Raw genomic sequence first — 27,413 nt, forward strand, 5'->3', positions numbered from 1 at the left:
AACCTATGTAGATTGGACTCATGTGACATATGTATACAGGTGTGTGATTAATTTCTGTCTCTTCACCTTGCCCACAGCATCGTCGGGGGACACGGAGGGAGACATGAGCACAGACGGAGCAGAGGGACCGAGCACCAGTGCCAGCGTTGACATCGTGGCTGGCACATTGAGTGGTACTGAGGCGGAGGAGAGTGAGGCCGAGGACCTGTCCACTGGCACGACAGAATATGAAGCTGACGGGTCCGAGGATGATCTCTCCGAGTGGGTGGAGGCTGCACCAGCAGCTGACAGTGGCACAACATCGCACCCCGCCCCCTCCATTGCCATCAACCGCCTCCCACTTGCTCGTGTCCCTTCCCAGCGTGCCCGGTCACCACATGTCTCCTTCCTGCCTGGCACCGCACCCCCTGCCCCTGTCTCCACTGCTGCCGCCAATGCTGAGTCTGTGGACATCCAGCGGCAGTTGCAGGTTGGTCAGGCTGCGATCCCTAATGTCCTCCATGGCCACAGCCAAGTGCTGCACAACATGGAGGCATACTTGGAGGGCATTTTTTCATCGCAGGCTGACCAACGCCAGTTGCTGAGGTCCATAGACTCAACACTGACTGCAGCAGTGGGTCTCCTGCAGCGCTACGTCCCACCCCCTACCCCTGCCCCATCCACACTTCCCACTCCCATGCCTGTCCCATGTACACCCAGACGTCAGCATGCACCCACCACAACAGACACAGGCACCACACCAGCAGGGAAGGTCATACGCACACCTCCTGGCACGCACACACAGGGTGAAGTAGGCACACCCACTGGGTCGGGGGGCAAACGTAAGTCATGCAGCCAGAGTGGGAGTCCGCATTCCACCCAATCCACTCCCTCCAAATCCCCTCCCCTCAGCTCTCCTGGCCACATATCCGGCAAGGACTCCTTCATGGCCGCTCTGTCCCTGAGCCCCACTGTGACACCACCCCGCAAGCGGTCAAGGGAGTCCCCGGTCAGGGTGGTTGAGTGCCCCCCCTGTCCACACCCTCCCCCAGTGGCGCTGCGACCCATCCCTCCGCCCCCCCTCCTTGGAGCCTGTGGTTCCTTCGGGTGCAGGGGAGACGCTGGAGGACCTTGCTAAGGTGTGCAGCTACATCCTGGCCTCCGCCTTTGGCCCTGCCCCACCCCCTGTGGTGGAGTCCTCCATCCCTGCACCCACGACGCCTACCCTTCACCCTCATGTCCCTGCGGTGCCTGGTCCTTCCCCCCCACATGATGCCCTCCCCGCTGTGGAAGATGAAGGAGTCTGACTGTGCAGGCAAGCTAGGGGACACGCGTCCCACTGTATCCCCCATCCAGCTGTGACTCATGGACTGCCCTATGGGCTTTGTAAATATTGAACTTGATCCACACACACATTATTTGGATATGCTGAATAAAGCCTTTTATTTTTCCTTTGTACACTACTGCTTTTGTGGTGTTGCTGTTGGTGGGGCTGCTACATGATTTTGGGTGGTGATCATGTGTTGGGTGTGTGGGAAATGTAGTAGTGTGCTGGTCATAGGGGGGACCCTGGTATCTGTGTGCCATCACAAGGTGTTAGCTAGGTTTCTCTGTTCATGTAAGCAGTTACTGCATGGTGAAATTGTCCCAAGGTGTATTCCTTCCTCTGTGTACCCTGACATCTTCCCTGCAGGGTGTTCCCAATATTTAGCGCTGAGCTGTGTGTACATTAGCTGGGTGTGTGACGGACCCCTTCAACTTTGGCCATGCATGCAGAGCGATGTCTCAACCTGCATCATTCGTGGCATCCTTGGTGATCACTGTACTTGTGTATGTAGTCTGTTGACATGACTTCATGTGGACATGTTCCCTTTTAGGCTGTATGCATGTGTGTACTCCCAGCCTCGCACACATGTGTTACATGTACTGCAGGGTCTTTGTGCACCTGACTGACAATTGTGGCAATTTGATCTGTGGGTACTCCACCCTTATTTTTTTCCATGGGCAATGCTGGGGGCCTCTGCACCCACCCCTCCTGTCTCTGGGCACTGCTGGGAGGACTCTGCACACACCCCTCCTGTCTCTGGGCACTGCTGGGAGGACTCTGCACACACCCCTCCTATGTCTGGGCACTGCTGGGAGGACTCTGCACACACCCCTCCTGTCTCTGGGCACTGCTGGGAGGACTCTGCACACACCCCTCCTGTCTCTGGGCACTGCTGGGAGGACTCTGCACACACCCCTCCTGTCTCTGGGCACTGCTGGGAGTGATAGGCACCCACTCCTCCTGTCTCTGGGCACTGCTATGAGTGATCGGCACCCACCCCTCCTGTCTCTGGGCACTGCTGGGAGGACTCTGCACACACCCCTCCTGTGTCTGGGCACTGCTGGGAGGACTCTGCACCCACCCCTCCTGTCTCTGGGCACTGCTGTGAGTGATAGGCACCCACCCCTCCTGTCTCTGGGCACTGCTGGGAGGACTATGCACCCACCCCTCCTGTGTCTGGGCACTGCTGGGAGGACTCTGCACACACCCCTCCTGTCTCTGGGCACTGCTGGGAGGACTCTGCACCCACCCATCCTGTGTCTGGGCACTGCTGTGAGTGTTAGGCACCCACCCCTCCTGTGTCTGGGCACTGCTGGGAGGACTCTGCACACACCCATCCTGTGTCTGGGCACTGCTGGGAGGCCTCTGTACACACCCCTCCTGTGTCTGGGCACTGCTGGGAGGACTCTGCACCCACCCCTCCTGTGACTGGGCACTGCTGGGAGGACTCTGCACCCACCCCTCCTGTGTCTGGGCACTGCTGTGAGTGTTAGGCACCCACCCCTCCTGTCTCTGGGCACTGCTGGGAGGACTCTGCACCCACCCCTCCTGTCTCTGGGCACTGCTGGGAGGACTCTGCACCCACCCCTCCTGTGTCTGGGCACTGCTGGGAGGACTCTGCACCCACCCCTCCTGTGTCTGGGCACTGCTGGGAGGACTCTGCACCCACCCCTCCTGTCTCTGGGCACTGCTGGGAGGACTCTGCACCCACCCCTCCTGTGTCTGGGCACTGCTGGGAGGACTCTGCACACACCCCTCCTGTGTCTGGGCACTGCTGGGAGGACTCTGCACCCACCCCTCCTTTTTCACGATTTGTACGCTTAGAACATACACGGGTGTGGGTTCGCTCCATGCATACGAGGTGGGGGTACGTGTCGTACATACACGGTTGGGGTGGGGGGTACGCTCCATACGTACGCAGGTGAGGGTACGGGTCGTACTTACACTGTTGGGGTGGGGGTACGCTCCATACGTACGCGGGTGAGGGTACGGGTCGTACTTACACTGTTGGGGTGGGGGTACGCTCCATCCGTACGCGGGTGAGGGTACGGGTCGTACATACACGGTTGGGGTGGGGGTACGCTCCATACGTACACGGGTGAGGGTACGGGTCATACTTACACTGTTGGGGTGGGGTGTATGCTCCATACGTACGCGGGTGAGGTTACAGGTCGTACTTACACGGTTGGGGTGGGGGTACGCTCCATACGTACGCGGGTGAGGGTACGGGTCGTACATACACGGTTGGGGTGGGGGTACGCTCCATACGTACGCGGGTGAGGGTACGGGTCGTACTTACACTGTTGGGGTGGGGCTACGCTCCATACGTACGCGGGTGAGGGTACGGGTCGTACATACACTGTTGGGGTGGGGGTACGCTCCATACGTACGCGGGTGAGGGTATGGGTCGTACATACACGGTTGGGGTGGGGGTACGCTCCATGCATACGCGGGTGAGGGTACGGGTCATACTTACACTGTTGGGGTGGGGGTACGCTCCATACGTACGCGGGTGAGCATACGTACGCGGGTGAGGGTACGGGTCGTACATACACTGCTGGGGTGGGGGTACGCTCCATACATACGCGGGTGAGGGTAGGGGTCGTACATACACAGTTGGGGTGGGGGTACGCTCCATGCATACGTGGGTGAGGGTACGGGTCGTACTTACACTGTCGGGTTGGGGGTACGCTCTATACGTACGTGGGTGAGGGTACGGTCCGTACATACGTGGTTGGGGTGGGGGTACGCTCCATACATCCGCGGGTGAGGGTACGGGTCATACTTACACTGTTGGGGTGGGGGTACGCTCCATACGTACGCGGGTGAGGGTATGGGTCGTACTTACACTGTTGGGGTGGGGGTACGCTCCATACGTACGCGGGTGAGGGTACGGGTCGTACTTACACTGTTGGGGTGGGGGTATGCTCCATACGTACGCGGGTGAGGGTACGGGTCGTACTTACACTGTTGGGGTGGGGGTACGCTCCGTACGTACGCGGGTGGGGGTACGGGTCGTACTTACACTGTTGGGGTTGGGGGTACGCTCCATGCATACGGGGGTGGGGGTACGGTCCGTACATATCTGTCCCCACGCTATGTGATGCTTGTGCGGGCCGTACCCAGGCCTTTGCCACGTGGGTACGGCCGTCCCGCCATTGTTGGGATGACGTAGGTGTGGGCATGGTACGACTCGTACCCATGCTCTTAAGGCGTGGGTACGGGACGTACCTGTATTGTTGTGTTGCCGGTTCGCGTCGTCAAGCACTTCCGTTGTGGCGGACGCTGGCTTTGCTGGACATGCCCCCACCCCCTCGTAGTGACCAGGGCCTGGGGGTCAGGTATGTCCAGGGCATGTGTGCTGTGTGACTTGGGTGGGGGTTTTGTGGCCTGCCCCTGCTCCTTCCCCCCCCCCTTTCCCCCCTCCCTTTGTTGTTCTGACCTTCTGCGGCGTCTGCGTCCGAACCTGTAGAGGAGGTTGACTGCTATGAGGGCCGGGATGACACGTAGGTTCGGGTCCATGTCTGTCCGTCGCGTACAGGTACTCCTTGTTCGCGTCGTCCTGATTTCCCGGCGGTTTTTGGCAGCCGGAAAATATTCACCGTGCGGGATGACGTCGGTGCAAATCGTTAATCCTGGTTCGTGAATGCGTGCGTCCCGACGTCACGTCGGCGCTTTCCCGGATCACATTTGTATGTTTATTTTCGTCGGTCGGGGTTTTGTACGATTCGTACGGAAATGGTGTTTCCGTGCGAATCGTAATTCCATGTTTGTATATTTTGACGACCGGGTACGCGTCGGACGGAGAATATGCTCCGTCCGACGGTTCGTACCCGTTGTTTACCGGATGGTGATCGGCACCTATGTATTTCTCCTGATCAATTGAGAAGAAATCAATATTGGAAAAATTTGCAGTGTGTCTAGTGTAAGAGTCATGAATGTAAAATATTCACATTGTTTGGCGATGTTCCAATCAAGCCGCACCATCCGTCCTAACACAAGTGACTTGTTTTAATAGTATAATGCTACCCAAGTCCTAGTACGCACAACAGGTATGTATACTAGGTACTAGGCATACAACTATTTAAAAACAATGTTCTGCACCTTATTTCTAACATATTTTAAGGTAGTCACTGTTTTAAAATCAGTCATGTGCAATATCTACCAATTCCAGATGTTGAAATTCAAATTCTATTTCCACTCCAGACACAATATACTTCAAGAACAAGGAGATCACTAATTTTAGTTGCCACAGGGTGGCATTGTGGTCTATTATCTTGTTAAGTAAAAGAGATGTTCACTGCTGACTCCCTTTCCATGTTAGATACAACATTCTTCCATTGAACAATCACTTTAAGGAAGCAATCTTTCAGGGTATACATAGGCATCTGTGGTGGAACAAAAAGTTTTTGTTTATTTTTTAAACAATTGTTTTACCAACTGAACATTGACACTTTGCTCGAAGAATGTAATATTAAAAATGTTTCTGTGATGTATGATTAAGTTGTTAGTTCACATTTCAGAGACTTAAGCTATAAAACGTTTATTATTTGGAAGGCTAACTATAAATATGAACTTAATAATACAATGTGTACCTGTAGAATCATGGAATCTGGTCACATCTGCAGTAATGGGCGGGACTTAAAAGAGAGAAAAAGTTCAAATTCTACAACTTGATAATCAGTTTACCTGATAAACAATAGACGTGACCGCTGCCAAAAATGCCTAACATTATGGAAAAAACTAAAAATTATAACATTTATTTGTGGCTTACTTCAACATTATAAACGTACATAGTAAAAAAACAAAATTCATTAAATATTCACAAAATAATCGATCAGTTTCAAAATCGCATCATGATCACAGGTGTTCAGAGTTTTAATTATGTGTGATCATATCCAAAAGCATAGATGAGAATTCCAGAATTCTGTAAAGATTGTCATAAAGTCATTTTCGTTTTTATTTTCTCTGGGTGTATGTTTATGTTCCTAAGATGCATTGCATTTTTTAATGGGGATTTGGAGGGCAGTTACCACAGGGATGTCTGCCTCCTGGGGCTTTTGGGAGTGGGTGCACTCACAATGACTACCCCTTCCCCTTTTTCTGCCTGGCCTCTATTGGAGCCCAATGTAGCCCATCAGGGTTATATAGGGGTCTCCTTTTGGGCATCCTGATACCATTTCAGGTTTCGGGTGACATGGTGGCCGGGAGCCCTGTTAATCCTTTATTCTGAGCGGGCTTTAAATAAATTTGGGGTGGAAGATAGCGTCTAGCAAAGACAAAGTTGCAGAGAGGATGCGCCTGCTACCTGAATCAGGATGCATGGACCTAGTGGTGAATGAGAGTAACGTGGCCAACAAGCAAAACCAGTGCAGCGGGCCTCTGACCACATGGCTGCAGCCGTTATTGCCTGTTCGCCACCCGCACGTTGCAGCCAGTGTCACCGCAGGTAAGATTGTGAGGCTACTCCGTGCCACTTCTGGTGGCCTCACACGGTGCATGGGGTGGTGGGGCACAGATGTGGGTGGTTAGGAGAAGCCAATGAGAGTAGTGCCCCAGTGACCTACATCTATGCCACATGGGACGAGGGTGGCAGGGGTAAGGCGTCAGACACCAGGGAGGTGTCCGCATGGAGAAAAGTCATCCGGGTCCCAGACATGTGTACAGGACTGCTAAATTGAAGCAGGTATGTGGGCAGGAGACCACTGCAGTGTATCCTGACACCCAGGGGGCAATAATGGAGCAGGAGACATCAGATGAGCCTTGCGCTGTACAAAATATGGGTGAGGGTCAGGAGTGTGAGGCAGCGCCTCCTGCTTGGCAACAATTGAGCAGAAGGAATGAGTTAGGTGAGGGTGAGCGTGAGCCCCTGAGCAGTTTTCTGGGGCCCCAGTGAGGACGGTTCCTACCAGGGAGGAGTAGGCCGAGATGGGGAGGGTTGTCTTCGGGGCTGGAGGAGGACCCCTGGCTGGGGCACTAGGAGAAACTCAGAGGGTCCCACAGGGCCCGCAAGAACTCTGGGTGGAGGATGGCCCCTAGAGTGTGGGGGAGGCTGGGGGTTGAAGGATGCAGACCAGGCTGGGGCATAGCAGGCTGGGCCAGGGTGGGGTGAGGGCCCCCCTGTCATGCAGGAGCTGCCCACTGCATTTGTGGTGGACATGGTAGACTGAAGTGTGGAGGAAGCAGGGCAGAGTCTGATAAATAGAGGGAAGAGGGGATAGGTTCGAAAGAGGAGAAAAGGGCGAAGAGGTTAGGGCCATGAGGGCCTACCCCTCGGGTGGCTGGGATGGTAGCTTCAGGCAGGGCCAGTGGTCTTGGATACCAGATGTAGATGTGGGTGGGGATAGGAGGGAGAGGGCCATCAGTCATGTCCTCTTTTTTGCAGGTTGGGGAGCTTTGCAGTTTACTAGACTCAGGATAGCTTGGCATGCCTCACAGGCACTGTGGTGAACAGATGGCGGGACTCAGAGAGGTGCACCGGACATCTGAGGGGGATACCGTTGTAGCTGGCAGAAGTAGGTTGAGGATACCCTCATTGGGTGACCTCCAGCTCCTTAGGCACAGAGGAGGGACGGGTGGTATCGGCAGACTGGTATGTTAGGGTTCATATGGTCCTGTAGTTGCCAGGTAATGGGCCATGGCTCGGGCGAGAACAACAGTAACAGGAAAGTCAGCAGGGGTAGGCCCCAGTTGTGCCAGGACAAAGGTCACCATGGGGGTGACAGTGGTGAATTACAAAAGAGGATAGCTTTGAGGAAGGTGAGGTGCATGAGGGAGAGGAACCTGTGGAGGCACAGGTTGGGGCACAGGTGAAGGTACTGCTGATGCATTTTTGCCTGGTGTGTTACAGATGGGAGAGGCCTGGAACAGTGGGGCATCTGGAACACGGAGGCCACTGGCGGGCAGAAAGCGCCTGTATTGGCAACAACCTTGGAGTCAGGTAAGGGCCATGAGGTGGGCCCGGACCTAGTGCTAGAATCCTTAGGTGTGGACATGGGATGTGACAAATGGGGGAGCAGCTGTGAAGAGGTATGTTGCTGGAGTTCGTGTGGGTACTGGCAGTTCTGCAAAAGAGATGGGAGTGGAAGGACAGGAAGACAGTGGTGCAAAGGATGGGGAGAGTGCAGGGGATGGAAGTGGGATTGGCACGGGGTAAGGTGGCAAAAAGGGCAGGCCAGACAGCAAGGATCTGAAAGTTAAGTGGCTACCAGGGGATGACAAAGTCTTTGGGGGTCCAATTAATACTGGCAAGGAAGGAGGTGGAATATATAGAGATGTTTAAGCTCCTTAATGGGGAGCTGCACTCCGAAGAGGGGTCGAAGGAAGAGTACGATCTGGCCAAGAGGCCGAGGGTTCCCCTGACAATAGACAATTGGATCTCAGTGTTACTAATTTACACCAGTGTCTAAGGCGAGAAGTTTCCCGAATGTTGCATTGCCCTGTTCAAATACATGAGTGTAATATGCAGTTTTAAATGACTGTCAGGGGTATGCCTGGGCCCAATATGATGAGAAATTCAGGGCGTGGTTGGCTTGGGATCCTGAGGCTAAGCAGGGGAAACTAGATATGGATCTGTGGCAGCATAACATGGGCCCGCTAAGTTTGGGAAGATGATTTTCACTGCCAGTGGCCTGCCGACATTTTACAAGTCCTTTCTGGGGCACCTCACTCGGGGGGGGACAGACAATTAAAGGTCTAGGATGTTTAGGCAGAGCATGTTGGGACTACAACAAAGGAATGTGTACACATGAGTACTACAGATTTCGGCATGAGTGCTCCAAGTGCTCAGGCAGGCTCACACTTATTCACTGTTTTGGAAACACAGGTGGGTTTCAAGGGCACAGTACAGGACAGTGGCAGCCTTATGCAGGTGCTCAAGGTCCACACCAGCAGCAACAGCATTTCAGCAACGGAGGGAGGAGAGGGGGACACAGAGACCTAGGATGAAAGGCTCATACTCCGGTTAAATTGGACACGCTGAAATACTGCCTTAGGTTCTACGATCGGCCAGATGAAGCAGGGACCTTGAGGGAAGGTTTCAGAACACAAAAATGCAGTGCAGGACAAACTCTGCAAAGAGGTTGCAGACTGGAGAATGGCAGGCCCCTTTAAGGATTGGCCAATGGTGGACTTGATTGTGTCACCTATAGGTGTGGTGTCCAAAAAGGAACAGGGGCAGTTTCACCTCTTCCAGCATTTGCCATGGCCCGAAGGTGGGTAAGTAAATGATTTCACCCGAAGAAACAGTTTTGGTGTCCTATTCTTCAGTGGATGTGACCATGTCCCTGGTGGTTCAACAGGGCAATGGGCACAGATGGCTAAATGTTATGTGAAGTCAGCTTTTTGGCTGCTTCCGGTTCATCCGGATGATTTTCAACTGTTGGGCATGCACTTCGAAGGACAATGGTAGGTGGACAAGGCTTTGCCGGTAGGACGTTCCATCTAATGTGCCTTTTTTGAGTGTTTCAGGGCCAGATGTACGATGGGATTTTGCATGAGCAAACGGGTTTGTGACCCGTTTGCGCATGCAAACATCCTGTGTACCATGCACTAACACTATTAGGAAGGGGCTTTCCCTTTCTAATAACGACCCCCACAAGCCAGGTACGAATGTTTTGCGACTGCAATTGCAGTCGCAAAACACTCGCAATTTATCGCCCTCTTCAAGAGGGTGGTAATGCAATTGCAAATGCAGGGGGAAATATTTTTTAGGGGCAGGCAGTGGTCCCAGGGACCACAACCTGCCCTTAAAATTTTTATAGAAAACGTTTAAATTTTTCTTTTTTAATTGCATCCAATTTCATTTTTCTTCAAGGAAAACGGACTGCATTTTTTTTAAAAAACTGCTTTATTAAAAAGCAGTCCTAGACATGGAGGTCTGCTGAGCCCAGCAGGCCACCATACCTGGGAGGGCCAGCTATTCTCAATGGGGTCGCAAATTGCGAGTGCCTCATGAATATTGATGAGGCATGCAATTAGCGACCCCATTGAGAATCACAAACCGTGTTTCTGACACAGTTTCACATGTCATTTTGTGAGTTGCAAATTGCGAATCGCAATTGAGCGCAGTTTGCGATTTGCAAAATGACATGGTCGTACATCTGGCCCTGAGTTCCTTCCTGCAGTGGCTGGTGACTCATTACCTTGATGACTTCTTTTTCATGGGGGCACCTGACATGGGTAACTGCCAACATGCATTGGTAAGATTCCAGGAGCTCATGGTTGACCTGGGCTTTCCACTGGCCCCTGAAAAAACAGTGGGCCCAAGTATAGTATAGTCATTTCCAGTAATTGAACTTGATGCTGAGAAAATGGAGGCGAGGCTTCCACAGGTCAAAAAGGAAGCTATGCATGCATTTTTGGCGAATATACTGGCTTGAGAGAGGAGTAAGGTGAGTGAAGTGCAGGTCCTGTTGAGTCACCTCAATTTTGCCTGTAGGGTGCACAGGGCAGGGATAACATTCTGTAGGATTCTAGGTTTGTCCCTTGCGGGGGATCATTGCAACTCTATCATGCACGCATATCAGCTGGAGTCAAACAGGATCACAGGATGTGGGGGTTCAATCACTTCAATTGAATTCCATTGGCCATTCATGAAAATCTTGATTGGGATGTGCAGATATTCTCAGATGTGGCTGGAGGTCTGGGTTTTGGGTTGCTCTGGCAGGGTTGCTAGCGTGCGGAAGAGTGGCTGGAACAGTAGAAGGCAGGAGGAAGAAGCATTGCATTACTGGAACTCTTTCCATTAGTGGTAGCAAATGGACTGTGGGGAGCAGAGTTGGCGCACCGGAAGATTCTGTTCCGGGTGGACAACTTGGCTGTCATGCAGGTGGTGAAAAGACAGTCGGCAAGAGATGCACAGGTGCTGTAATTGTTGCGTGTTTTAGTGCTGGGTTGCCTGCATAATGATATCTCTTTCAAGGTGTAGCATGTGCCGAGGGTAGATAATGACAATGCGAATGCTTTGTCTTATTTTCAGTGGGAGTGATTCTGTGGACTGGCTAAGAAAGCAGACAGATGCAGGACGCGTATGTAAGTGGAGTTGTGGCCAGTAGGCAACACAGGATGGTGCATTTGGTGCATTTGGTGGTAGGGTTTGGTGGTAGGGTCCCTAGCTGAATTGACAAGGAGAGCTTATGGTCAGGCATGGCTGAATATTTTGGCATCAGGTGCGCAGAGCAGGGCAAATTGTTATGGAGCTACGCTCAGTCAGCCATGGAACTGGGGTAAAGGATGCTCATAAGCTGGTCAAGGAAGCAAAGTCGCTTAGGGAGACCTCGAAGGCCAGTACCTTGAAGGCTTTTCTACTGGGTCCTTTGGCATTTGCTTTGGTTTGCAGGGGAGATGAGGTGGTATGCATGTTCGCCACTTTGATGTCCTGGAAGGTTTTTGGTGCCTTTCGATTGTCTAAGTTGCTGGGCTCCAGGGGCAGGGGAGGAGTGATGTGGAAGAAGGTCACAAGGAGGAAGGGTAATTTGGTGTTGTCGCTGCACAGTTCCAGGATCGAGCAGAGAGCACAAAGGAGGAATGTGGTATTACAGGTGCTTCTATCATCAGGGCACTGCCCAGTGGCATGAGGTGACAGATATGCTGCAAGGTTTACGAGGGAGTTGTTTTCGGGTGCCAGCCTGGAACAAAGGTTACAGGATTACAGCTCCTCTCTGTTTTGCAAAAGGTCCTTGTGGCTTTGGAGGCCCACCCGGCTAAATATGGGACACATTTTTTCCAGATTGGCACAGCAACAGAGGCTGAAAATTGCGGCTGGGCATGGTAAGATATCATGAGGCTGGGGTGCTGGTCTTCAGATTGCTTTCAGAGGTTTGTGTGTGCCACTGGAGGAAAGGTCAAAAGAACTATTGATGGACAGAATGCAGAACAATGTCATACATTCACCCCAGTACAGAGATCTGGGCCTAAATCCATCGTTTTTTTGCTCACCATGCCATTCCAGTTTGGACCCAGCCATATGCAAATCAGTCTTGACCCTGTACCCAATGGGAACAGTCCAGCCCGAACTGCCAGGCCAGGTCCTCCCTGGACTGAAAACAAGCATCCTAGGACCGGTTTCGGGGTTTCACCCCTCTTCAGTCAGGATAGCTTGATTCCAGTAGCATGGAGAGCACGGGATTCACGTCTGAGCATACCCGTCCCACTCAGGGTGACAAATGCAAAAAGAACTATTGATGGACAGAATGCAGAACAATGTTATACATTCACCCCAGTACAGAGATCTGGGCCTAAATCCATCGTTTTTTTGCTCACCATGCCATTCCAGTTTGGACCCAGTCATATGCAAATCAGTCTTGACCCTGTACCCAATGGGAACAGTCCAGCCCGAACTGCCAGGCCAAGTCCTCCCTGGACTGAAAAGAAGCATCCTAGGACCGGTTTTGGGGTTTCACCCCTCTTCGGCCAGGATAGCTTGATTTCAGTGGCATGGAGAGCACGGGACTTACGTCTGAGCATACCCGTCCCACTCGGGGTGACAAATGCAAAAAGAACTATTGATGGACAGAATGCAGAACAATGTCATACATTCACCCCAGTACAGAGATCTGGGCCTAAATCCATCGTTTTTTTGCTCACCATGCCATTCCAGTTTGGACCCAGTCATATGCAAATCAGTCTTGACCCTGTACCCAATGGGAACAGTCCAGCCCGAACTGCCAGGCCAAGTCCTCCCTGGACTGAAAAGAAGCATCCTAGGACCGGTTTTGGGGTTTCACCCCTCTTCGGCCAGGATAGCTTGATTTCAGTGGCATGGAGAGCACGGGACTTACGTCTGAGCATACCCGTCCCACTCGGGGTGACAAATGCAAAAAGAACTATTGATGGACAGAATGCAGAACAATGTCATACATTCACCCCAGTACAGAGATCTGGGCCTAAATCCATCGTTTTTTTGCTCACCATGCCATTCCAGTTTGGACCCAGCCATATGCAAATCAGTCTTGACCCTGTACCCAATGGGAACAGTCCAGCCCGAACTGCCAGGCCAGGTCCTCCCTGGACTGAAAACAAGCATCCTAGGACCTGTTTCGGGGTTTCACCCCTCTTCAGTCAGGATAGCTTGATTCCAGTAGCATGGAGAGCACGGGACTCACGTCTGAGCATACCCGTCCCACTCGGGGTGACAAATGCAAAAAGAGCTATTGATGGACAGAATGCAGAACAATGTTATACATTCACCCCAGTACAGAGATCTGGGCCTAAATCCATCGTTTTTTTGCTCACCATGCCATTCCAGTTTGGACCCAGTCATATGCAAATCAGTCTTGACCCTGTACCCAATGGGAACAGTCCAGCCCGAACTGCCAGGCCAAGTCCTCCCTGGACTGAAAAGAAGCATCCTAGGACCGGTTTTGGGGTTTCACCCCTCTTCGGCCAGGATAGCTTGATTTCAGTGGCATGGAGAGCACGGGACTTACGTCTGAGCATACCCGTCCCACTCGGGGTGACAAATGCAAAAAGAACTATTGATGGACAGAATGCAGAACAATGTCATACATTCACCCCAGTACAGAGATCTGGGCCTAAATCCATTGTTTTTTTGCTCACCATGCCATTCCAGTTTGGACCCAGCCATATGCAAATCAGTCTTGACCCTGTACCCAATGGGAACAGTCCAGCCCGAACTGCCAGGCCAGGTCCTCCCTGGACTGAAAACAAGCATCCTAGGACCGGTTTCGGGGTTTCACCCCTCTTCAGCCAGGATAGCTTGATTCAAGTGGCATGGAGAGCACGGGACTCACGTCTGAGCATACCCGTCCCACTCGAGGTGACAAATGCAAAAAGAACTATTGATGGACAGAATGCAGAACAATGTCATACATTCACCCCAGTACAGAGATCTGGGCCTAAATCCATCGTTTTTTGCTCACCATGCCATTCCAGTTTGGACCCAGCCATATGCAAATCAGTCTTGACCCTGTACCCAATGGGAACAGTCCAGCTCGAACTGCCAGGCCAGGTCCTCCCTGGACTGAAAACAAGCATCCTAGGACCGGTTTCGGGGTTTCACCCCCCTTCAGCCAGGAGAGCTTGATTCCAGTGGCATGGAGAGCACGGGACTCACGTCTTAGCATACCCGTCCCACTCGAGGTGACAAATGCAAAAAGAACTATTGATGGACAGAATGCAGAACAATGTCATACATTAACCCCAGTACAGAGATCTGGGCCTAAATCCATCGTTTTTTGCTCACCATGCCATTCCAGTTTGGACCCAGCCATATGCAAATCAGTCTGACCCTGTACCCAATGGGAACAGTCCAGCCCGAACTGCCAGGCCAGGTCCTCCCTGGACTGAAAACAAGCATCCTAGGTACGGTTTCGGGGTTTCACCTCTCTTCAGCCAGGATAGCTTGATTCCAGTGGCATGGAGAGCACGGGACTCACGTCTGAGCATACCCGTCCCACTCAGGTGACAAATGCAAAAAGAACTATTGATGGACAGAATGCAGGACAATGTCATACATTCACCCCAGTACAGAGATCTGGGCCTAAATCCATCGTTTTTTTGCTCACCATGCCATTCCAGTTTGGACCCAGCCATATGCAAATCAGTCTTGACCCTGTACCCAATGGGAACAGTCCAGCCCGAACTGCCAGGCCAGGTCCTCCCTGGACTGAAAACAAGCATCCTAGGACCGGTTTCGGGGTTTCACCCCTCTTCAGTCAGGATAGCTTGATTCCAGTAGCATGGAGAGCACGAGACTCACGTCTGAGCATACCCGTCCCACTCGGGGTGACAAATGCAAAAAGAACTATTGATGGACAGAATGCAGAACAATGTTATACATTCACCCCAGTACAGAGATCTGGGCCTAAATCCAGTGTTTTTTTGCTCACCATGCCATTCCAGTTTGGACTCAGCCATATGCAAATCAGTCTTGACCCTGTACCCAATGGGAACAGTCCAGCCCGAACTGCCAGGCCAGGTCCTCCCTGGACTGAAAAGAAGCATCCTAGGACCGGTTTTGGGGTTTCACCCCTCTTCAGCCAGGATAGCTTGATTTCAGTGGCATGGAGAGCACGGGACTTACGTCTGAGCATACCCGTCCCACTCGGGGTGACAAATGCAAAAAGAACTATTGATGGACAGAATGCAGAACAATGTCATACATTACCCCAGTACAGAGATCTGGGCCTAAATCCATTGTTTTTTTGCTCACCACGCCATTCTAGTTTGGACCCAGCCATATGCAAATCAGTCTTGACCCTGTACCCAATGGGAACAGTCCAGCCCAAACTGCCAGGCCAGGTCCTCCCTGGACTGAAAACAAGCATCCTAGGACCGGTTTCGGGGTTTCACCCCTCTTCAGCCAGGATAGCTTGATTCCAGTGGCATGGAGAACACGGGACTCACGTCTGAGCATACCCGTCCCACTCGAGGTAACAAATGCAAAAAGAACTATTGATGGACAGAATGCAGAACAATGTCATACATTCACCCCAGTACAGAGATCTGGGCCTAAATCCATCGTTTTTTGCTCACCATGCCATTCCAGTTTGGACCCAGCCATATGCAAATCAGTCTTGACCCTGTACCCAATGGGAACAGTCCAGCCCGAACTGCCAGGCCAGGTCCTCCCTGGACTGAAAACAAGCATCCTAGGACCGGTTTCGGGGTTTCACCCCTCTTCAGCCAGGATAGCTTGATTCCAGTAGCATGGAGAGCACGGGACTTACGTCTGAGCATACCCGTCCCACTCGGGGTGACAAATGCAAAAAGAACTATTGATGGACAGAACGCAGAACAATGTCATACATTCACCCCAGTACAGAGATCTGGGCCTAAATCCATCGTTTCTTTGTTCACCATGCCATTCCAGTTTGGACAGAGCCATTTGCAAATCAGTCTTGACCCTCTACCCAATGATAACAGTCCAGCCCGAACTGCCAGGCCAGGTCCTCCCTGGACTGAAAACAAGCATCCTAGGACTGGTTTCGGGGTTTCACCCCCCTTCAGCCAGGATAGCTTGATTCCAGTGGCATGGAGAGCACGGGACTCACGTCTTAGCATACCCGTCCCACTCGAGGTGACAAATGCAAAAAGAACTATTGATGGACAGAATGCAGAACAATGTCATACATTCACCCCAGTACAGAGATCTGGGCCTAAATCCATTGTTTTTTTGCTCACCATGCCAATCCAGTTTGGACCCAGCCATATGCAAATCAGTCTGACCCTGTACCCAATGGGAACAGTCCAGCCCGAACTGCCAGGCCAGGTCCTCCCTGGACTGAAAACATGCATCCTAGGTACGGTTTCGGGGTTTCACCTCTCTTCAGCCAGGATAGCTTGATTCCAGTGGCATGGAGAGCACGGGACTCACGTCTGAGCATACCCGATTCACTCAGGTGACAAATGCAAAAAGAACTATTGATGGACAGAATGCAGAACAATGTCATACATTCACCCCAGTACAGAGATCTGGGCCTAAATCCATCGTTTTTTTGCTCACCATGCCATTCCAGTTTGGACCCAGCCATGTGCAAATCAGTCTTGACCCTGTACCCAATGGGAACAGTCCAGCACGAACTGCCAGGCCACGTCCTCCCTGGACTGAAAACAAGCATCCTAGGACCGGTTTCGGGGTTTCACCCCTCTTCAGTCAGGATAGCTTGATTCCAGTAGCATGGAGAGTACGAGACTCACGTCTGAGCATACCCGTCCCACTCGGGGTGACAAATGCAAAAAGAACTATTGATGGACAGAATGCAGAACAATGTTATACATTCACCCCAGTACAGAGATCTGGGCCTAAATCCATTGTTTTTTTGCTCACCATGCCATTCCAGTTTGGACCCAGCCATATGCAAATCAGTCTTGACCCTGTACGCAATGGGAACAGTCCAGCCCAAACTGCCAGGCCAGGTCCTCCCTGGACTGAAAACAAGCATCCTAGGACCGGTTTCGGGGTTTCACCCCTCTTCAGCCAGGATAGCTTGATTCCAGTGGCATGGAGAACACGGGACTCACGTCTGAGCATACCCGTCCCACTCGAGGTAACAAATGCAAAAAGAACTATTGATGGACAGAATGCAGAACAATGTCATACATTCACCCCAGTACAGAGATCTGGGCCTAAATCCATCGTTTTTTGCTCACCATGCCATTCCAGTTTGGACCCAGCCATATGCAAATCAGTCTTGACCCTGTACCCAATGGGAACAGTCCAGCCCGAACTGCCAGGCCAGGTCCTCCCTGGACTGAAAACAAGCATCCTAGGACCGGTTTCGGGGTTTCACCCCTCTTCAGCCAGGATAGCTTGATTCCAGTAGCATGGAGAGCACGGGACTTACGTCTGAGCATACCCGTCCCACTCGGGGTGACAAATGCAAAAAGAATTATTGATGGACAGAACGCAGAACAATGTCATACATTCACCCCAGTACAGAGATCTGGGCCTAAATCCATCGTTTCTTTGTTCACCATGCCATTCCAGTTTGGACAGAGCCATTTGCAAATCAGTCTTGACCCTGTACCCAATGATAACAGTCCAGCCCGAACTGCCAGGCCAGGTCCTCCCTGGACTGAAAACAAGCATCCTAGGACTGGTTTCGGGGTTTCACCCTCCTTCAGCCAGGATAGCTTGATTCCAGTGGCATGGAGAGCACGGGACTCACATCTTAGCATACCCGTCCCACTCGAGGTGACAAATGCAATAAGAACTATTGATGGACAGAATGCAGAACAATGTCATACATTCACCCCAGTACAGAGATCTGGGCCTAAATCCATCGTTTTTTTGCTCACCATGCCATTCCAGTTTGGACCCAGCCATATGCAAATCAGTCTGACCCTGTACCCAATGGGAACAGTCCAGCCCGAACTGCCAGGCCAGGTCCTCCCTGGACTGAAAACATGCATCCTAGGTACGGTTTCGGGGTTTCACCTCTCTTCAGCCAGGATAGCTTGATTCCAGTGGCATGGAGAGCACGGGACTCACGTCTGAGCATACCCGTCCCACTCAGGTGACAAATGCAAAAAGAACTATTGATGGACAGAATGCAGAACAATGTCATACATTCACCCCAGTACAGAGATCTGGGCCTAAATCCATCGTTTTTTTGCTCACCATGCCATTCCAGTTTGGACCCAGCCATGTGCAAATCAGTCTTGACCCTGTACCCAATGGGAACAGTCCAGCACGAACTGCCAGGCCAGGTCCTCCCTGGACTGAAAACAAGCATCCTAGGACCGGTTTCGGGGTTTCACCTCTCTTCAGCCAGGATAGCCGTCCATCATCTCCTTTGGTATCACTAGCAGGTCTGCAGCACTGATTGTGCAACTCACTCAAGTAACACTTTCGACATGTCTCAGGCCTGCCATTGCAGCCTGAGTGTGTGCAGTTTTAAACTGCCATTTTGAGCTGGCTGAGTAAACCTTTTGTCAGGTCCAACATTCCTTTTTTGTACACGTAAGTGACCCCCGGGTAAGCGCTGCACAGACCAGACGGCAGGGCGCACTGCATATAAAATGTAGAACATGTACTTTTAAGTTCATGACCTGGTACTACTGCAAGGACTGTCATTCCCATAAGACTAAGAAAGCAGACAGATGCAGGACGCGTATGTAAGTGGAGTTGTGGCCAGTAGGCAACACAGGATGGTGCATTTGGTGGTAGGGTCCCTAGCTGAATTGACAAGGAGAGCTTATGGTCAGGGATGGCTACATTTTTTGGCATCAGGTGCGCAGAGCAGGGGAGCAGGGTGGGGTAGAACAGAAGATGTGATTCAATTTATCCCGGATTTGACGGAGAAGTGCCTGCTGTGTGTTACAATTACAGGGAAGATCACGGGTATTACCTTTATGGGCAAATTGTTATGGAGCTACGCTCAGTCAGCCATGGAACTGGGGCAAATGATGCTCATAAGCTGGTCAAGGAAGCAAAGTCGCTTAGGGAGACCTCGAAGGCCCGTACCTCGAAGTCTTTTCTACTGGGTCCTTTGGCATTTGCGTTGGTTTGCAGGGGAGATGAGGTGGTATGCATGTTCGCCACTTTGATGTCCTGGATGGTTTTGGGTGCCTTTCGATTGTCTAAGTTGCTGGGCTGCAGGGGCAGGGGAGGAGTGATGTGGAAGAAGGTCACAAGGAGGAAGGGTAAGTTGGTGTTGTCGCTGCACAGTTCCAGGACCGAGCAGAGAGCACAAAGGAGGAATGTGGTATTACAGGTGCTTCTATCATCAGGGCACTGCCCAGTGGCATGAGGTGACAGATAGGCTGCAAGGTTTACGAGGGGATTGTTTTCGGGTGCCAGCCTGGAACAAAGGTTACAGCATTACAGCTCCTCTCTGTTTTGCAAAAGGTGCTTATGGCTTTGGAGGTCCACCCGGCTAAATATGGGACACATTTTTTCCAGATTGGCACAGCAACAGAGGCTGAAAATTGCGGCTGGGCATAGTAAGATATCATGACGCTGGGGTGCTGGTCTTCAGATTGCTTGCAGAGGTTTGTGTGTGCCACTGGAGGAACGGTCAGCATGACAGAGCTTGCTGTGTGACTATTTTCTTCTGTCTTTGTTTCAGGTTCCGTTGCAGGAACTGCAGAGGAGGATCTAGCCATCTGGGAAGTAGGACATACCTTTACCGAATGGGTGGACCGTCTGGTGGCTCAGAGGGGCTATGGGACCAACTTGGGATTCGACCAGCACTTGTTTCCTGTTACCTAGTGGGGGGAAAGGGGGCATGAGATGGCGCGAGTTGATCAGGTGTTTAAATGGTATGCTGGTGGGAGGGAGATGCCCGAATGTGTTGGTTCTCCATCTGGGGGAAAATTATTTTGTTATAATGAAGGGTGTGGCTGCCATACTTTCCCTCATCCCCGGCTAACATACTAGTGAGAGACCTGATGGCAGGCTGGGAACGTCTATCCAATTTACCAACCACGGAACCATAGCCTGCTCCACCCCTGGATAGCCTTTCCCAGAACCTAGGCTACCAAGACCCTCCTGCTTCGCAAGTACCCAGGTTCGATCAGGGCCCACAAATAAGATCCCCTTCACTGAGACGGTCATGGAATACTCAGAAAACCTTTTTTTGGTATGCAGATTTGCTCGGCAGTGGGCATGTCGCATGCACAGACTCTTAGTTGAGACAGCCAGAAAGATAAGGACCCTGTTAGCCGATTGGTTATGCACGGAGGACGAGAGTTGAGGCTGTGACATGCACACACCTGCCCGGTTCCCCGAGGCTAGGCACTGAGCAGGACCAAGACACATAGGGGCAGTGGCAGCAACAGCCAAACCCTAGCGACCAGCGTTCCCAGCCTCTGCCTCCACCATGACATCTCTGTGCATGAGTAAATAGCACAGATGATGCTGCCTAGCACTATATGATATGTTCCCTACACCTTAGATCCCATTTCTGTAGCCGGATAGGGTACTGAGACGTATTGCCACCATAGGAAATACAATATGGAAATTAAATAGAAAAACACCACAACAAAGGATCCCCACTGAACGCATGGTGATGGCACTCGGGCAGGAAATGGGTGGGCAGCCATAGATACACCCTGCTCAGCAGCTCCTCTGGTTATATATCAACTAAAAACAAGCCCAGGGTGACACCACTCAACTGATCCAATGCAAATGGATAAAGACCGCCTGCGCGGAACCCATGTTGGCCCAAGTGTACAAATAGAACCAGTCTTGAAGGGGGCTCTACCTCAAAACTTCAAAGGGTTCATCCCAAATGCAATAGGCAAAGTTAGGGAGGTCGGCCATTGCCAGACCTCAGAGAATGTTATTATTGTTGCAGATAGGGCCACTCGGCCGACCTATGCCGGTTAAAAGCATATCAAGTGCAGAGGTCAATAGACATGACACTGCTAAACCCCACCATTAAAACCAAATGCAGGGAGACACAAACCAACCATACTCACAGCCTCAGGGAAGTCAGCCAGCTACTGCATCAGCACAATAGGGTTCTGGTAATTGAGAAGCATGTGGCAACAGCAGCCAGAGACAGGGAACCTTGCCCAGCTGGGACACAGCAGGGAGGGGTAAGTGTTTGAGGAGGCAAAGCTTTTACAAAAACACAGAACTCAAGCAAAAAATTAAGTCAAAGCTCCCAGTCATGAGCCATCCATCTCATGCGCACACTATAAACTCACCATACCAAAACTCAAAAGAAGAATCATGGAAACAATATTAGGGAATTCAAGTCTTTAAGTGCATTAAGGAAGTCAGGGCTGCTGAATGTGTACTGTTGATTGGGTAACCTTGTTAGAGTCCTACATTCCAGAGTGCCCGCAGGAGCTTATGCCCCACTCTGCTGCTGATCCCCCACGGCGAGGCTGGTTGACCACATCCCAGATGGAGGGCAGTCTGATGAGAGAGGCAGGGTGGCTCCCCATCCAGTCTTTAAAGAAGGCACCCAGACCTCCACAGCCAAGTCCAATTAGGATGGGTTCCAATAACCAGATCGAAAGAACCCCATTCTCGGGTCTCAGGCCCAGGACCAAAATGTCTTCATGCCATGTGGTTCCACCGGCAGCACCCCCAAAGCCGGAAGCCTCCAGCCAATGGAGGCCCCTTTTCAGTTTCAAAATGATATCTTTCCTCTGGTGTCGGGAGCCAGATTTACAGTTTGGTCAGGATATTGAAGACCCCAGCACCTCCACCGCATAAGATCCAACAGGTTGCGAGGTGTTGCATGGCGCTGAGTCAGTCGGAAAGAGAAGTCCACCTGAATAGCCATCTACCCCAGTCCATCATCTTCTGTACACGAATCTTGATGAGTTCTTGACCTTAGATTATGGGTTCTCCAAGCAGCAATGCTTTCTCCTCCCTTCTCGTCATAATTTTAATGTCCGAGGGAAAGGGGAGTGCTGGGGAAAAGGTGGTCTACAAAAGTCTATCACAGCTCTGTATGAGATTAGATCTGTGCAATGCGCTCCCCAACTCGCCAGACCTAGCAGTCAGCCAACACACCAGGCATTGCAACTCCATTTTACTGACAAAGTGGGATAACCAATCACGAGAAATGTAGTGAAGAGCCCAAAAGACGCCCAAAGCTAGCACAAAATGAAGTTTAGAGATGAGGGGCGTAGTCATGACACCTGGCACTACTGGGAGGGTCAAGTTGGATGCCACATGCTGTGATTAGAGTAGTAGAATTGTGACCTCAGGGCACGTTGCGACCACCAGGAGCACTCAATTGCGAACGCCCCCTCCATTATACATCACCACACGTATGTGTAGGTCAAAACACCAACCCCATCGATAGCACTTTCCAGGTAAACATAGGAGAGAGGGACTGGCAATGCCCCTGTAATGCTAGATGGGTTAATAACACCCGATGTTCACAAGATTACCCCGTAAAAAATAATACACCAATTTTACTACCAGCTAGGTACAGAGCTGGGGTAGCCTGACATTCCATGAAAATTAAAAGCCCAACAATCTCGAGAAATGAATGTGTCCCATGTACCATATTGCACTTTTCAAAATAAGGTACCCCGACTGGGGCCACCTTTTGATGACTCAATATATGGTGCTAATGAGTGGAGAAGTGTGGCTCAATGATTAGAGCGGCTGACCTTGATGCAGAGGTCTAGCCCGGGACCAGGTTTCAATTCCCTGCCTCGGCGGGTCTTGGGCTCAAAAATTCCACGGACCTGATAATTCTCTCCTCGGTGCCATTCCAATCATGGAGTCCCACTCTGCAACTCTGGGCAATACCTTGCTTAATCTCCACAACGCTAAGGATGCCTGGCCTCCACCTTGGGAGTGCCCAGGAGTGGACGCCTCACAGGGAAAGCCAGAATGGGTTCCACAGCGGTATTCGTACAAGCGCCTAGAGACCCTTGCGGGTGAGTAGTGCGCTATACAAGTATCAATTTACATTACATTTACATTTACATTACATTTACAATGAATGGGGAAATGGGGTAAAACATAACCCTGAGAGGAAAAGCACAAGAAACTCAAAGAAAAATGAAAGCTCATGCAATGATGCACTGCTTTTAACTAACCACACAAATGTAGCTCCTATTTAAAAGGTTGACGATTGAACATGTAAGTGCACCACCTTTTCAGTGGCCACTTCCATGCCCCAGTAGGATCTATAGTGTACCTACAAACTGTACAGTGAACCTTCTTTTTACTTCAAACTTTCTTGACGTCTAAACATTTCCAATTGCCAGAGGATCACTGACACCTCCAGCCTCAGGATCTACAATACTATGTACTGTTTCACCTCTCTGTACACTTTGTTTGCTATGGGTATTTACGCATCCATTCATCATCATCAATGCACTGCTTAGTCTGATGAAGTTTATCCCAAAGCTATCACCGAACTTGCTTAGAGACCTCTCCCATATCACTTACAATTACACCTAACCCAACACTAGCATTCCAAACGTAATACACATTGCTCTCTTACACAACAAGGGGTATCAGCACGACTGCAGTGGGCACCAAGACAACAGTCTGATTGTGTACATCCGTTAACTGATACTGCATGCAGTAGGTGTGCAGACAGGCTTTACTTGTCCCAAGAGGTAGCCCCAGAAAAAGTTAAATTTCTTCACCCATATCTATGTAGGTTTAGGACCAAGATACAACCCAACAGAGTAGTACCCAATAGAGTGGTAGAGAATCTGATCCAATACGAGACCAATCCCACAGCATTAAATGTTAGACATTAACAAAGGAGAGAGCCTGAATGAATCATTTTCCATTACATACAGCTCGCCCTTTGGATATTTACCAATAACCTGTACTTCCGTTTTTTTCATATATTTTCACTTAGAAATCACTAAGCTAGGTTATGGTCACTTCACTGGGGCTCACATTTCATTTGTAAAGTGCCACTAATGTAAACGTTCCAATTCGCCCATGTATAAAGAAATACATGCGTGGTAAAATTGTGATTGCAGAATAAAATTCCACTTACTTCGGCTGAAGTAAGCGTTAACTGTTGTGTTGGGCTTTTTAAGAATCCGCGTAAAGAAGTGGGTACAGATATTCTTAGGTATTTTTACCATAACCCCATTAGGAAGGTCGTAATTGAAAATTTATGATTAAGATTAAATCTAAGCAAGTAAACTTCAGCTTGCATATAGTAGATTGCTTTGATAAATGAGTTCCATGTGAACATTGTTCTCTTGCATAAGTTAAAATCCAGCTCAAAAGGACGAATGGGTTGCTCTTGTTTTGAAATATCTTTCAAATTAGGCATGATGCAGCAGCATTCTACACTAATTGTTTGTGAAAATAATTATATACATCATGTGATACAGCACTGAGTCAAGGGTTGATACTATAACATTTTGTATTTGATGTGTATATTGCTGTAAGGGAAACTTACACTGTTGTTTTCTGTTCTATAACTGTTGTACAATGGATGCTTGCCCTGTTATTGATTTTGCTGTAACAGTTCTGTACATATGAAGAAAGTTGCACTGCTCCTGCCACATTTGTTGTATATCTTCTATGTGTTAAGCAAACTTGCACTCCATGTTCTGCTTGTGTTGCAAATGTTAGTGAAGCTTAGTACTAAATTTTCTGTTTGCAAAGGCAAAAATGATTTGCATTGTCAATTCGTGTTTGACTACTGATGTGGCCCAGTTTCCATGGATTTATATTAGGGCTCTGCATATTTATAGTATGGTGTATGTGGACAGGTGCAAGTGTGTCTTCAAACAACCATATCTAGATTGTTCAAAGTTTCAAAGTTTCAAAAGACCTTTATTCGGGTTTCATAAAATCCATAAAAGTACAATAAAAACAATTCATTTACACAATAATACAATCCATAAAAACACCATAATCAAAACAATTCATTTTCAGTGCAACTCTCATAAAATAATTTTCAGGGATTTTCCATCATTTTGCGTGCGCGTACTATTAGTCTCAGAAAAGTGCTAGTGCGGAAGATTAATTCATCTGTGTCCAGGGAGAATAATAATGAACAGTATTCCCCCAAGGAAAGGGGTCTTAATTTTCTAAAATAAGGAGTTAAAAACCAATTAATATATTTTAAATAAAATTTACAGAAGAATAGGAAGTGGATATCATTCTGTTTACTAGTGCCATCACATGGACAGGGGTTATATTCTACTGTATGATGATACCCCAGAGGGAAAGCCAACAAGAATTTTACAGAACCTGCCCTTAGACGAAAGAGCAGGGATCGTTCCCAGTTAGACATGGGGCGAGTTAGGTAGGATGGTAGTGGTACCTACACAAATCATTCCCCATGTATGTGACAACTGAAGATTTGAGTGACTCCCTCCCCATTCTTTCTAAGTTAAAAAGTGCATAAAGGGCTTGTTTAACCACAACCTTATCTTTAGTCTCAATTCTAGTTGGTTCTGAGAAAAGATCGCCTTTATCCACGGCAATTAGTGTTTTAGAAACTTCGGCTAACCAAGGTATTAGCATGCCGTGATCACATTTTAGGCAATCCTTTATAATGCTTTTTGTTAAGGTCGCTGAATCGTTTATCCAGATCCTAATCCAGAATAGGGCTGGTCTGGCTCTAATAAAGTCACAAACATAGGGGAGATTTAATTCTTTATGACAAATGAATTCAGAAGCGGAGAAAGGTGCGCCCAATATTTTCCTGCAAAAAAGGTTTTCCTCACGCTGAATCCCTGGGTTTCTCCCCGAACCCCAGACCTCAGCCCCATACGTGGCTACAGGGATGCACTGTAGTTTAAAAAAATTTAAAATAGCTCTAGTGGCAGCTATTTTCTTCGGGCGTGGGAGGCTCAATATAGAATTGGTGGCTTTCGAGAACTTGCCCATGGCGTGGCAGAATGCCCACTCCATGAGCCGTTCGCAGCGAAAACCAACCCTAAGTACGGAAAAGAGGTTACGGATTCTAGTTTATCCGAGCCTACATTTATAATATTGAGCTTCCTTTTCCCAGGTCAACAAGACATGATAAAAGATTTTTTTAAATTTACACGCAGATCCAATGTCTCCATATGTTGGACGAATGCGCCAACAAGCAAACGAAGAGCATTAGGGGTGCGGCCCATGAGGACCGCATCGTCTGCGTATAATAAGACTGGTAATGGGTTCCCCTAAATAATTGGAACATCTCTCGTCACTTGTTTCAAAGCTTTGGCAAGACCGTTAATATAAATAATAAATAGCAGAGGTGCTAAAACGCACCCCTGCCTGACCCCCCTGCCTATTTTTATGGGTCCGGACACCTCGCCACCGGACCCGATCCTGACCTGTGCTTTGAGGTCAGTATGTAGGTAAGCCAGAAAATTTACAAGAGCTTCATCCAGACCATAGTTAGAAAGCATAAGCCATAATTTGGATCTATCAACTAGGTCAAAAGCGGATGAAAGGTCCATGAATGCGAGATAAATTGAACTTGATCGAGCAACATTATACTTATCAACAATCAATTTTAAGTTTAAACATTGCTCCACCGTGCCCACGCCGCTCCTAAATCCCATCTGGCACGAGTCCAATAATTCTGTGTCTTCAGTCCACTCTATCATCCTATTATAGATAACTCGTCCAAGGATTTTTAAAGTGTTATCCAAGAGCGAGATTGGACGATAGTTAGCTGGGTCTGACCTATCGCCCTTCTTAAAAATGGGAACTATGGTACTAGTGGCCCAAGTTTCAGGCATAGGCACCATGGGTAAACTGTTAAAAACATTAAGAAGAATTGGTGCCCATAAATCCGTGTTATGCTTGATAATATCTATAGGAAGTCCATCGGGCCCGGGGGCCTTGTTACCAAGGCTCTCTTTGATGGCTATAACTACCTCTGAGAGGTCAATCTTAAGGCTGCGTAACTCCCGTGAAGTAGAGATAATTACTTCTTTGGGAGGAGTAGCATATATTTTAGCAAAGTGAACCTCCCAGTTACTGCTAGTTATGTTACAGCTGATTGGGGATAAATGTTTCCCCATGTCTCGCGTCTTTCTGACAGCTGACCAGAAGGGGCCACTGCTCTTCAAGTTAGCGCTTTCAACCAGTGTTTCCCACTGTTCTGTCAGCAGGGCGGCCTTCCTTTCAGTTGTTTTTAATTTATAATTTTTCCTGGCCAACTGTACCTCTAGTATGCACCTTGGTTTGGAAGACAGTGCCTTACGTAGTTCCCTGTTTGCCGTAGAGCAAGTGGAA

This window comes from Triturus cristatus, chromosome 12 (assembly GCF_964204655.1).
Source record: "Triturus cristatus chromosome 12, aTriCri1.1, whole genome shotgun sequence".
NCBI lineage: Eukaryota > Metazoa > Chordata > Amphibia > Caudata > Salamandridae > Triturus > Triturus cristatus.